Source organism: Canis lupus, chromosome X (genome assembly GCF_048164855.1).
Source record: "Canis lupus baileyi chromosome X, mCanLup2.hap1, whole genome shotgun sequence".
NCBI classification, from domain to species: Eukaryota; Metazoa; Chordata; class Mammalia; order Carnivora; family Canidae; genus Canis; species Canis lupus.
Window position 1 is genome coordinate 20519535 of NC_132876.1, and position 14291 is coordinate 20533825.

General features: G+C 38.3%; 1 long non-coding RNA gene across 1 annotated transcript; it reads left to right on the plus strand.

Annotated features, from left to right (window-relative positions):
* Positions 1–247: 247 nt before the first annotated feature.
* Positions 248–4958, plus strand: LOC140627407 (uncharacterized). Its single transcript, XR_012026172.1, has 4 exons — positions 248–545; positions 661–766; positions 1215–1387; positions 2107–4958. It is a non-coding gene; the product is annotated as an uncharacterized lncRNA (long non-coding RNA).
* The last annotated feature ends 9333 nt before the right edge of the window (positions 4959–14291 follow it).

A 14291-nucleotide genomic window follows, 5' to 3' on the forward strand; every position in this document is an offset into this window, starting at 1 on the left:
CAGTAAATTTCAGTGTCCTGGGGCCTGTGGAATTGTTGGCAACACAGCAACAGGATGTGGGGGAGCCAGAAGATTAGGTGGAGAGACCAAGAAAACAACAGGAGTGTTAGCAACTCTCCCAGATGCTGCTGGATAGGAAATGTCACGGCCAGTCCCACCTGGCTGGCTGGCTTGCTTTTTTTTTTTTTTTTTTTTTTTTTTACATATAAAGGTTCCATCTTGCTACATCTCCAAAGCATTAAGCAGTCAAGAGGGGCCAAGTCCCTCCCACCAAGAGAAGTAGTGACTGTGATCCATGGCAACGGCAGCAGAGCAATTGCAAGAGCATGTTCCTTCCATGGCTCAGGAAGTGTGTTGAAGGCAGGGGTTCAATAAACAACCCTCACAACAGGGAATGGAAAAGTTTTCCTGGATTCCTGCTGTTCCCTCATCCTGCTATCCTCGTCAGTGCCCAACATTGGCTTCATAAATCAAGGGTGGAGAACTTGTTCTTGTTACCCTTGACCTACAGGAGAAAAAAAAATTCAAAGTCCCATAAATAAAAAGTAATCTTTTTCTTCCCCAAGGGAAACAAATGTGGCATTTTCTCTTCATCTGGTGTTTAAAATGAAAAGGTTGAATGATGCTTGCCTATGACCTTTTTTCTAAACCTCATTCTAGGTAATAGCCATTTAATGGAAGGTGGGAAAAGGAGGAAGGAGGAAACAGAGAAGATGGTACTAGAACAAGGATTGGGTGAGAAAGACAGAAGATGGATATTTGCGTGGTAAGAAAGGCATGAGGCAAGAAAGATGGGGATGGACACCCACTGGGGATGATGGTGGGAGGATTCTTGGAGTGTCTTGTGGTGGATACTGGCCTTTGAAAAGTTGATGAGCATTTTGGCAGTTTAAAAATATCTAGTAAACCTAAACTCTCTTTTTCTGCATTATGAGATCACATTTCTGCCTTTATTTTCAAATTCCAATATTGAGTTTAAAAAGAAGGCTTTATTTTCTCACAGGATCTGTAAGGATTTGCATGTGTGAAAAAGAATGTGCTGGCTGTTTCTTTTGGAATCTTGGAGGTGTTTTAAATTTCCTAGCCAGGCCTCCAAAGCCTTGTTAGGGTGAAAAGAAATTGCCTAGTTAACTTATTAGCCACCCCTCACCTTTTTTTTTCTATTTGTATTTCTTTATTTGCTTTTTTTTGTTTTGTTTTGTTTTCTTTTCCAGTTGGATACTCATGGAGAAACGTGATACAGTGATGAACTAAAAGGCCCCGTAATTACATTGAAGATTAAGTCGGCATTTTTCAAGCCTGGATTCCACGAATTGCAAATCTTCATTCTGGTAAGACTTCGCCAGGTTGGATGATGTTTATGGAACACCCAATAGTCCAGAGACAGGTAAGCATCTCCTTGGTACCACATTTGCCATTTAGGTCATTGCCCTATTAGTGCCACCTGTCAGCAGAGCATATGTTCAGCTCTCCCCAGGATTACAGGATTGAAAAGCAAATTAAAAAGATGTAATGTAATCAAATGTTGCTCCTTCTCTTTTCTTTGTTTTCCAAAAAACCAACAAAAAATAACAAGATGGCTATTACCTTTAGAAGATAAATATAAAAATATGAACGTGAATTGTAAGATACAAGATCCATTGGTAAATATTAGACTATTTCTTCAGTCCCTAATATTGCATTAATTCTACCCTGGTTTCCCTAACTTTGAAAGCTAAGTAACAGCCTCCTTAAACTCACGTTGGTCTTAAACTCAGGACAGATTCCAAGCCCTACCACGATTAATCCAAACTCGAGGTGTTCCTATTTACACAGAGAAACAATCTTGCCTGCTTGCAAAACATGAAAATCTGGTAAATGCCTACTTTGTCCTTCTTAGGGTGCCATTCCTGAAATTGCCAGCTTACTCTAGTCTTTCCATGAGTCTACTGTGTACTCATTTAAGGCCCTCTGATATCATGCTGTTATAATAGTCCCTGCGAATTCCACTCAATATCCGAAGAGTTACAGGAATTTTGAGAGAAATTGGTTACTAATCTGGACTACATGAAAATTTTAAGACTTGTCTCTGTTAGAAGAGCTTATCCTTTCTATTTTGTCTTTCAGGCTTTTGGAATTACTTGAACACACAGAAATATTTCAAACCACAGTTTCTAGTGAATATCTTCACAATGGACCCACACAATTCTGCCTATAGAAACTTGACCCACTGGTTGGGTGGAATTAAGCGGAAGCTTGGATTTAATATTTGTCTTGCAGTTTTTGCTCATTAATTTATCTTTCAGTCCTCTACCTTTATTCTTCTGCTCATTAACAATACACGTTACTATGACACCTTTGTGGACCCATCTAAGGGGTTAGAAGAAATGTTGACGGTAATCCATCTTTGGATTCTCTCAGTGATATTTGATGAATCTGTGCCAGCAGGAGCTCTTCCTCAGTTCTAATGTCAATTTCTACTCAGAAGAGAGTCAATAATAAAAAAAAAGAAGAAGAGAGTCAATATTTGCAGAGAAAAAATATTTTGTTTAGCCTAAAATTTAACGTAAGCATCATAAATGTCTGTATTTGAAATCAAATTTTCAAATCAAAACTCAAAGGGGAACTCCTCTCTGATCTCCTAACCCAAAGCCATCCTACCCAACCTCATTTCCTTCTTCAACTGAGAATGGGACTTCAAATGAGTGTGTAAGAATACATACCTCAATGAGAGAATCATTTGCTGCCTCCTTGAATCTCCATCTTTGTGAAGAAGCAATAAGGAACAGCCCCTTTGCAATGCACTGTTGTTGTTAATAGACATATTGCTGCCTATATTCCCATGAATTTTTGAGTTCCAAGTCTTTGAGATGGAATCTGAATGTTTTGTATTTGTGTTTGCTCTTTAATCGACCTGGAAGGTCTTATACCAAGGTTGTGATCATTGTTTCTATTGAATCTTTGCAAAGCCTAGTAGAAGGACTAGGAGGGAGGAGATAAGAAGAGACAAGGTGGAACAGGAGAAGGAATCTGTATCTCTTCTCAATCTACCTATCTGAAAATCTTAAAAAAAATGGTTAGTGGTCACTTCTTTTTGTGTACAGAATTTACTGATGTTCAGCTTTTGTGTATGTGTTTTGTTTTAATTTTTGTCTTTAAATTTCTGGAAAAAACCCTACTATAATGAAAACTGGTGTTATTTGGCACTATTAACTACAGAGTTGAGAGCAGGGGGTAGGAGTTCCTATTGGCAAATTGAATTTAAATAAAAATTTAAAAGAAGATAAAATAATACATTAATATTATAAAAATAAAATAAGATTTGTTTTAAGAAAGAGATGAGAACCTGCATATAGTGAATGCAGGCTGTGTACCAGCCACTCTACCAGCCGCTTTTTACCAGACAACTTTACTGAGACACAATTGACACACAAGAAACCGTTCCTAATTAAAGCGTGCATTTTGATAAGCTTTAGCATGTGTACATGCCCATGAAACCATCAACACAATCGAGATAATATTCCCTATTAGTCACTGCCCCAAGTTTCTCCGTGTGCCTTTCTAATCCCTCCCGCCTGCCCATCCCTTCCCCTCCTGTTCTAGGCAATTACTCCTCTGCTTTCTGTCTTCATCAATTAGTTTGTATTTTTGAGAATTTTCTAGGAATGGAATCATGCAGTAAGTACTTGCATTTGTCTGGCTTCTTTCACTCAGCATAATTATTTTGGAATTATCTAACTTGGTGCCTACATCACCACCTTATTCCTTTTCACTGCTGAGAGTTTGGCTACCACACTTTAATCCACTGGTGGCCATTTGAATAGTTTCCCCATCTTGGCTGTATAAATGGAGCTGCTATGAAAATTCCCATACAGGTCTTTATGTGGAAATATGCTTTCACTTATCTTGAGGGAACTATCTAAGAGTAGAGTGGATGGAATTCTATGATAAGTTTGAGTTTGACTTTTTAATAAATGCAAAACAGGGGCATCTCGGTGGCTCAGTGGTTGAGCATCTGGCTTCAGCTTAGGCTGTGATGCCAAGGTCCTGGGATCAAGTTCTGCATTGAGCTCCCCGTGGGGAGCCTCTTTCTCCCTCTGCCTATGTCTCTGCCTCTCTCTGTATGTCTTCTATGAATATTTTTTTTAAATGTCAAAACATCTTCCAAAGTGGTGGCACATTTAAAATTCCACCAGCGTATGTAAGAGTTCCAGTTCTCTCACATCCTCACCAACAGTTGATATGGCACTTAGGGTGATTTGCATTTGCATTTGCCTCACAACCAGTGAGATTGGTCATATTTTCATGTGTTTATTTGCTATGTGTATATTTTCTCTGGTGAACTAACTGTTCAAAGATTTTGCCATTTTTATTGGGTCTTTGGTTTCACTATTTTGTTCTGAGTCTTCTTTTCCATATTCCTCTTATTCTGTGTTTCCTGCCATTCTCTGCCTTACCTTCATTCCTTTAAGTGTTAGAAAACAAGATCTAGGCTCAGCTTTTTAAAAATTTTTCGATATGCATTACCTTGCAAATCATTCTGGATTCTGGATTTGAGTCTTTCATTTGACTACAAGTCCTTCATATGGTTTGCAAAGATTTTCTCCTAGTCTATGGCTTGCCTTTTCATTCTCTTCACATTGTCTTTCCAAAGCAGAAGTTTTTATGTTTGGTGAAGTCCAATTTCCCAATATTTTTATGGGGTATGTTTTGGGGATTGTATCCAAGAAATCTTTGACTATTTAAAGTTGTTTTTTAACCTTATTTGGCAATAATTTTAAGCATACATAAATGTTGAAAAATATAGTGTAAAGTGGGGCACCTGGGTGGCTCACTTGGTTACAGTGTGCCTTCAGCTCAGGTTTGATCTCAGGGTCCTGGGATTGAGTCCTGCATCGAGTCCCACATCAGGCTCCCTGGTCAGCAGGGAGTCTGCTTCTCCCTCTGCCTCTGCCTTCTGCTCCTCCTGCTTGTGCTCTCTCGCTCTCTCCCTCTCTGTCAAAAAAGTAAATAAAATCTTTAAAAAGAAGATAGTGTAAAGTGTATGTGTATAACAACCTTTACTTGGCTTCATTCCTATTGACATTTTACCTTATTTGCTTAATCATTTACCTCTCTCTCTCTCTCTCTCGCCACCTTGTCCCCTCTTTTCCTGAGCCACTTGAAGATCAGTTACATATATCATGTTTCTTTAGCCCTAAATATGTCAGTGCATGCTTCGATAGGGAATTATCAACTTCATAAACTTACACTGATATATCAGATGTACTACTTTTATCTAATCTACCATCCATATAACCACACTGAACTTTTTCCAGTTTATCTAACAACATCCTTTATAGCATCTCCCTCCATCTAGTATAGAATTTAGTCTAAGATCAGGTATTGCATTTAGTTGTCATGTTTCTTTAACCTCCTTTATCTGGAACGTTCCACAAGGCTTCTTCATTTTTTTTTTTGACACTGACATGTTCAATGTTCCTTTTCTGGGGGTTTGCCTGATTAATGATTATCTTCAGGCTATGAATTCTAGGCTGGAATACTACATAAGCATCGTGATTTCCTTGGGGGCATCGTATGGAAGGTAGACAATGATTTTTCCATGATTAGTGATGTAAATGTTGATCACCTGGCCAAATGGTTGTCCAATCTCATTACTGTATAATTACTATTCTCCCCTTGCAACTAATAAGCAGTCTGTAGGAAGACAATTTAATTCCATGCAAATATCCTGCTCCTCACCAAAATTTCCACCTAGATATAATATCCACTGATTTTCCTTTTATCCAGTCTTTATTGTGATGCTTACATATTACTGACTTTTGAACTCCAGCGCCTCCTCCACATTTACCAGTCAGCATGCAGCATTCAACTGTTGGCAAGAGCTTTGCTTCCTCCCTAGTTCTTTATTATTGATATGACCTCATGATTTTCCAATTTCCCCACAATAGTTTATAATTATTAATTATCTTGAGGTTCAAATCATCCCAGATTTGGCCAATGGGAGCTCCTTCAAGCTAACACCTGTGTCTTTATGACAGTAACTCCCCCACCCCACCCACCAGCTTATATTTTGAGCAATTCATTGCTTTCTGACATGGCAAGATGTCCCAGGCACATCTTGTACCTTCCCTGTTCTCCGCCCTGAAATCAGACATTTCTCCATGTTTCCCTAGTGCTTTTAGGTGGACCAAGGAAATGATGTTATACACCAAGATTGTGGTTCAGATTTTTAAAAATTTCCAGTATTTATTTATTTATTTATTTATTTATTTATTTATTTTTAAAACAAAAAATTTAAAGATTTACTTTATTCATTTGAGAGAGAAGGAGAATACGAGTAGGTCCGGAGGGTCAGAGAATCTTAAACAGGCTCCACATCCAGCACAGAGCCGAACATGGGGCTCAATCTCACGACCCTGAGATCATGACCTGAGCTGAAACCAGGAGTCAGATGCTCAACTGATTGAGCCACCTTTGGGCACCTCCAGTATTTGTTATCTTACAAATCATTAGTTTCTAGATGCTCAGTCTAAAACATCTGTTTAGAGAGTTACTGCCTAAGATGATTGTATAGTTTCTACCACAACTATATTTTTAACACGCGTTTTCTAAAATAATGCCATTAATCTCAATTGATGACAATATGATCTACACACAGAATCTGAAAAAGCAGAGCTACAGGGGCCGTCTGTGACTAGCTACTCCATCACTTTATTTGATAGCTGCAGAAACTAAAGCTCGGACAAGCTAAGAGTGTCACCTAACATCATAAAATCAGCCAGTAGTAGATAACATCTAATTTCTGTCCAGTATTATTTTCTTTTTAAAAAAATTTTATTACTTTTTAAATTTTAATTCCGGTATAGTTAACATACAGTGTTATATTAGTTTCAGGTGTACAATATAGTGATTTAGCAATTAATACCTTACTCAATGTTCATCATGATAAATGTTCTCTTAATCCCCATCACCTCTTTCCTCCATCCCTTCACCTCCCCTCTGGGAACTATCAGTTTGTTCTCTATAGTTGAGTCTGTCCCTTCATTTTTCTCTCTCTCTTTCTCTCCCTCTCTCTTTTTCTTTTGCTCACTTGTTTTGTTTCTTAAATTCCACATATCAAATCATATGGCATTTGTCTTTCTCTGACTGACTTATTTAGCATTATAGTCTAGCTCCATCTATGTAGTTGCAAATGGCAAATTTTCATTCTTTTTAATGGCTGAATAATACTCCATTGTGTGTGTGGAGGCATGTGTATAAATATATATATACATATGTATATCACCTCTTCTTTATCCATTCATTTTTCAATAGACACTTGAGCTGCTTCCATAATTTGGCTATTGTAAATAATGCTGCAATAAGCATTCTCCAGGGCTATTTTCATAATCTGGTACTATTTGCTACATTTTCCTTCACACACACACACACACACACACATACACACACACACACACCGTAATATAATACTTTTTAAATCAAAATACTTAAATAAAGAAAATCACTGTGAATTCTAAAGTTCCTCAAAGACTGTAAGCATAGTCTTAGCATAGCTACACACTTTGGTTCTAGTCTGAGTATAAGCTATCCAAGGGCTCAGCACTGAGCATAATTTCTTTAATAACTTCATTAATGAAAAAAACCTTCATTAATGATTTTAAAGAGAAGGGCAGCTATCCATCAGCTTTGAAGCCTTGAGAAAACATAAATCTAGAGCCATTATTTTAATTAGCTAAGCTCCCAGTAGCCTGTCAACTGCTTTTGCTTCCATTTACCCAAGAAAGTTATAGAAACTCAGGCAGTTTAACCAACTTGTCCAAGATTAACATGTGAAGAGATAATTAATAGCATTCAATATGAGACCAAGTGCCCCTAAATCCATATCTTAGTCTTTAAATCCAGCTGTTCCCTCTGCTACACGAGGGTGGGACACTCAGGCCGTCCCCTGAATTGCCTGCATATATTAGCTGGGGAGAAACAGCAGACCTGGAAAAATGAAGACCTGCCACAAGTCACTGCCTTTGGCTGACACATATGTTTGAGGCTGGCAGAGAGCCTAAAACAGAGGAGTTATGAAGGGCTGCCACAGAAGCTTGTGGAATGAGACGTGCAAGCCTGTGCAGTCTCCTTGGTTAGAGGGGTTTAGGATAAGTTACATAACTCTCTGGAGTTGCTCAAGTGAATTTACCTGGAATGAGTCTACACAGCAGCTCTTCTAAACTTCAGATCTCAGAGCTTTTGGAGGATGGTGGGCAGGATGGTGTTAAGGAAGTTGCCTAGAGTTCTATGCACAGTAATTGTTGTCTGGAGACTGTGAATGAACAATACATCTCTTGCATATGTATACGCCTGTTCTTCAAATATATTGAGATGTGATTGAGACGACAGTTGTTATTGAATTTATAGGGTTTTTTTTGTCATTGTGCATTTTCTCATTTAACAAATAGCCAAAGTTCAAAATGTTATTATGGAGAGTGACAACTTTTCTTATGCTCACACTCCAAAAGGTCACTGTCCTCTGGACTATATATAATTGCCAACATTTCCTTATGCAAAAGAATATTCTCTCACTCAGAAATGCATTTTGGAATACTTTTCCAGAATCCACTCCCACTCCTGAAATAGCAAATAAATTGTTCAGGGATCTTCAGGTTCAAAAAGACAGAAGACATCAGAGAGAGTTCTGAAAAGTATAATGGCATGATTAAATAAGAGATGGATTACAGAGACTTCTTACAAAGAAAATGGAAGTGGACATGAGTTTGAATAAGTGCTGGCAGGGGGATAAACAGGGAGGGGCTGAGAGTTCCATGATTACCTAGGAGATGTAAGTGCCAAGAATACAGAAATATTACTTTGCTGCATACAGGCTAGAAGTAGCCTATCTGGGATTAAAGTAGGGAAAAGCCAGAAATTTGCATTTCCCACAGGTACTTCCTATTTCATAGCGATCACAACACAATGAAATTCGGAACAGAAAAGCAAAGAAATAAATCCATTGTGCATTCAATATTTGTAAAGGGGAGCCATGAAAAAACTGTGGATGACAAGGAAAAGGCTGAACAGAAAAGTTTGTAGAGGTTAATAACTTACAGGATGTCTGAAGACTATTTTCAAACAACTTATTGGAAGCTCAGAGTAAATGTATGCCAGAATTCTCACATGCCCAGTATGGCTTGATGGGTTGCGAGAGACTGCCAGTAGTTTTTATTCTTTTAATTGTGGTTAAAAAGGTGGGGGTGCATAACATAACATTGATCACTTAACCATTTTTAAGTGTATAGTTCCATAGTGTTAAGTATATTCACATAGTTGTGAAAAAAAAACCTCCAGAACGTTCTCCTCTTGCATATCTGAAACTTTGTATCCATTAAACACTAACACCCCTTTTCCGCTTCCTCATAACCCCTGGCAACCACCATTCTACTTTCTGTTTCTATTAATTTGGCTACTTTAAATGCTTTATATAAATAAAATTACAGTTTTTATCTTTTGTGACTAATTTTATTTTGCATAAATTCCTCAAAGTTCATCCATAGTATAGTATGTGACAGGATTTCCTTCCTTTTTAAGGCTGCATACCATTCCATTGTATATGCCACATTTTGTTTATCCATTCATACATGGATGAGCATTAGGGGTGATTCCACCTCTTAGGTATTGTGTATGAGCCTGTCAATGTTTTTTACTTGTATTTTTTGTCTGGAGCTTAATCCATCTATATAAACACATATGATCTTTGCTATTCTTTCTGAACTCAAGGGGTAGAGGATTAATTGTTCAAAACTGGTCCTTTCCCCTTTTAAGTAAACAATTGATACACAGACACACACACACACACAAACACACACACGAGATCCCACCACTAACAGCCAAAAGAAACAAACAAGCAAAAACAACCTGAATATTTGACTGTTTTATCACCAAACAGCAGGAGACCTAGTGGGTACTTGTTAAACTATGGGGGTCTTAATGTTATGCTTTGCTTTGAAAAGAGAGGGGAATTTATGCCCAAACAGCACAGGTATTATTTACTTACTTATTTTTTAGTTAAAAATATCATAGATTTTTAAAAAATGAATTATCTGTAACTTCCTTATCTATTACATAACTCTTTTCAAAAGAGTGGGATAATATATTCTAGATAGAATTCAGGTCATTTTAGCGATTACTTTCTTCTAGAAACAATGGTTGCCAAGCCTGGTCAAGCATAAGAATCTCCCAAAGACCTTAAAAATCTGGATTGTTGGGATCCCTGGGTGGTGCAGTGGTTTGGCGCCTGCCTTTGGCCCAGGGCGCGATCCTGGAGACCCGGGATCGAATCCCACGTCAGGCTCCTGGTGCATGGAGCCTGCTTCTCCCTCTGCCTATGTCTCTGCCTCTCTCTCTCTCTCTGTGTGACTATCATAAATAAATAAAAAAATTAAAAAAAATCTGGATTGTTGATTCCCATCCCTAGCTGCTAAATCAAAAGCTCCAGGGTGAAAAAGCACCACTTCTGTTTGATCCACAGGCTCTGACTAGAATGGATCATGTACATCATCAAACCCTCTTTTGTTATCTTGAGGTCTAAAGCCTTTCCAAGGAGCCTTCATCCTCTTTTTTATCAGCCATAGATGTGACTTTTATTTCACTGTGGTGCTACTGCATTTCTGGGGTTTCTATGCTGTTGGCACTCTCAATCTGGGCTCCCCCTTCTGTGCCCACTGCCTAATGCTCTTCACAGCCATCTTTGACTTGTCCTGTTCCTACCCTCAGTGCAATGTCTCCTGTTCCCTTCTCTGGAGTAAAGCTTCTGTGATCTTCAAGGTAGCAATTAGAGAAACTGTCTTTGAGATGTGCCAGTATGCCCCCAAGTGCCTCTCTGCCCCCAAGTGACATGTTCCTTTGCCAAGGCTTCCAATGACCATGCCTTTTACCTTTACTCTTTTTCTTTCTCAAAACCAGCACCACTTTTGTTGCTTCATCTGGAAAATAGATCATATAATAGTTAAGGGAGGGAGGGAGAAAAAGATTTAATATCTTTCTCATTATGTTTTAAGTCATTAAATCCCTGGCCTACACTCACCCATACCCAGCTACAGATGTTCTCTAAATTGTCACATGTTTGTCATCTTTCCCCCTCCTCTAAATGTTCCCAAACTAACAGGACTTTAAGTGAGAAAATGCCTCTCCATAAAATTTGCTTATTTTACTATTTGTCTCCTTCAACATAGCATCCTTCTCATCATCTGTAATGTGCAATCAATTGCATACCCCCGGGAAGGTTGTTCATTGGTCATTTACATGATTGAAGAATTGAGAAAATGAGACACTTCAAAGAATAGAGGTGTTTTAATAACCTCCAATTTGAATTTCTTCTCACTGTCTACCTCCTACTGACATAAAATAACAAAAATCACTACTGTCACCCTTTCTCTGAAAGGAGGTTTCATATTTTCCCTTATGTGATACAGTATTTTATTTATTAAGGATGCTAGAACTATGCCAGGCCATTAAACCCTATGGGGATCCCTTTTCTGGCTGAAACAGGAAGATCACCATGGAGACATCTCTGCTCCACTGGATGATCAGCAACAGCTGTTGAGTCAAGCTTGGGAACCCTCTCAGACAGCTAATCCCACAAACTGCTTTAGGTAGAACCATAAATGCCGCATCTCACTTAGTGACATAAGAATTAAACATTTTCCAGTAGCTTTGCCTTGAAATCAGAATAGTCAACAGTTCCCAGAATCTTCCATACCTATTTGAAATTCTCTGACCTTTGGCAACTGTTATTGCTATCAATTCAATGGATGGAATTCCTCTGTAATCAATCTTTACCCAAATGTTCACCTCAAGCCCTGAACTTAGCAGGCAGAGGAAAGCAAGTAGGTGTGTGTGTGGGTGGATTATCTTCAAAGGGCAACTTGGAATCCTTGCTTTTTGATATTATATAACACAAATACATGGCTTCTGCCAAATATACATTCAGCCTTAGAAGAATATCAGACTTGCTCTATGACATGTTATGACCTGCTTGCTTCCCAAAAGTATAGGGAACCTTGCAGAACCTGAGCTAAATTGACAGCCAGCAAGGAAGCAAAAGACCTCAAGTGTGCTGTACGAGTTTGGTAAGCAATTAATTTGAGCCTCATAACATTTGCAGGGAGCTCCAATCCCTGGCTCATTTATGTGTAGATCTTACCACTTCTACTGAGCTTAGTATTCCACACTTGTGACCAGCAGCCCAAGCTCTACTATGAGCGAGTTTCTTCTGTTGGTAGGGAGAAAAGTAGTGCTGGGAAGTGAAAGTGATGGAGTTCATCTCAAAAATACCAATGAGTAAGATTTTACTTCAGAGGCATGATTAACTCTTAACTATCAACAGAAAGCAAAGGAAGTGTCTGGGTTCTTTGCTATGAAATCAAAGAAGAACAAGAAACCCAATCTTCTCATAAGTGGTATCTCCACAAAAGGACTGTTTTGAGGGCATCACTGCATAATTTAAGGATACCTTAAAAGAAATATTCACAGATGACTCTACCTGTGTAGCTTTTTACTAGGCACTTCTATAAATGAAACTTAATAAAAAAGTTTTAGGGATCTTGATATGTGCAATAAGGTAGTGTTTGTGGAGATAACAAAGGAATATAAAAGTAATAAAGTTCTAAAAGCCAATCGGTAAAAAAAATAAAGTCAATGAGGAAAACAAATTAGTAGGGAAATTAAGAACACTCCTATTTTCTCAATAAGCAATGCAATTAGAATCTTCTCCAAATGAATATACCAATGTGGACAAACCTATGAATTTCAAGAGATTCTCATGAGGGAATGAACACAACATAAAAAATACTCTCAGCTAAGCCAATATGTTATATGAAAGTTTTGTAGATCCTCAGTCCAACATTGAGTAATTGATGAAAATCAGCTCAAAGCTTTGGGCTGTAACAATTAGAGCAAATCAAGCTATGTATGGAGATAGGATTAGTATCAAAAGGAAGTTCCTAACTGGGACACCTGGCTGGCTCAGTCAGTAGAGTGTGTGATTCTTGATCTAAGGGTTGTGAGTTTGAGCCCCATGTTGGGTGTAGAGATTACTTAAAAGTATTTTTTTAAAGGAAGTTCCTAGGTTAGGGATCCCTGGGTGGCGCAGCGGTTTGGCGCCTGCCTTTGGCCCAGGGCGCGATCCTGGAGACCCGGGATCGAATCCCACATCGGGCTCCCGGTGCATGGAGCCTGCTTCTCCCTCTGCCTGTGTCTCTGCCTCTCTCTCTCTCTCTGTGACTATCATAAATAAATAAAAGTTAAAAAAAATTAATAAAAAAGGAAGTTCCTAGGTTAAAAGTGAGAGAAGTAGGTCAAAGATTCAATTTTAAAAACCCACAATCATAAACAAAGGAAGAGTCATTAATATTTCTTGATATACAGTGGAATATTACTCAGCCATTAGAAATGACAAATACCCATCATTTGCTTCAACGTGGATGGAATTGGAGGGTATTATGCTGAGTGAAGTAAGTCAATCGGAGAAGGACAAACATTATATGGTCTCATTCATTTGGGGAATATAAATAATAGTGAAAGGGAATATAAGGGAAGGGAGAAGAAATGTGTGGGAAATATCAGAAAGGGAGACAGAACATAAAGACTCCTAACTCTGGGAAACGAACTAGGGGTGGTGGAAGGGGAGGAGGGCAGAGGGTGGGGGTGAATGGGTGACGGGCACTGAGGGGGGCACTTGACGGGATGAGCACTGGGTGCTACTCTGTATGTTGGTAAATTGAACACCAATAAAAAATAAATTTATTAAAAAATATTTCTTAATGGGTGACGGGCACTGGGGGTTATTCTGTATGTTAGTAAATTGAACACCAATAAAAAATAAATTTAAAAAAATATTTCTTGATTACAAAAACAAACAGAAAAAAATATATGCACTCTAATATCAAATTGGTCACCACAAACCTTGCAACTAGGAGGAAGACCGGTCCTAATGAGAGTAAACACTGACTGGGTGCTTTATCATCAAAGTTCAATGCAAATGTCCCAAGATATATTTTAACAAGGATCAAAGACAAAATCTGAAAGGAAGTAAAGAATAGAGGATTCTTATAATACCAAAATAAGCATAAGCATATTGCTCTATTTCAAGACATAGCATGAAAGACGTAAGAAAAGGAGATGAAAGAGGTGACAAAAGTCTAGTCATTGCAAAATGTCAAAGATCATTGGACCAGTGACTTAACACAAAAGTAATATTTTACATGCAAAGTTTCCCATACTGGGATTCTATAAAGCTAAAACTGGTTTCATGGGGGTGTGATTTG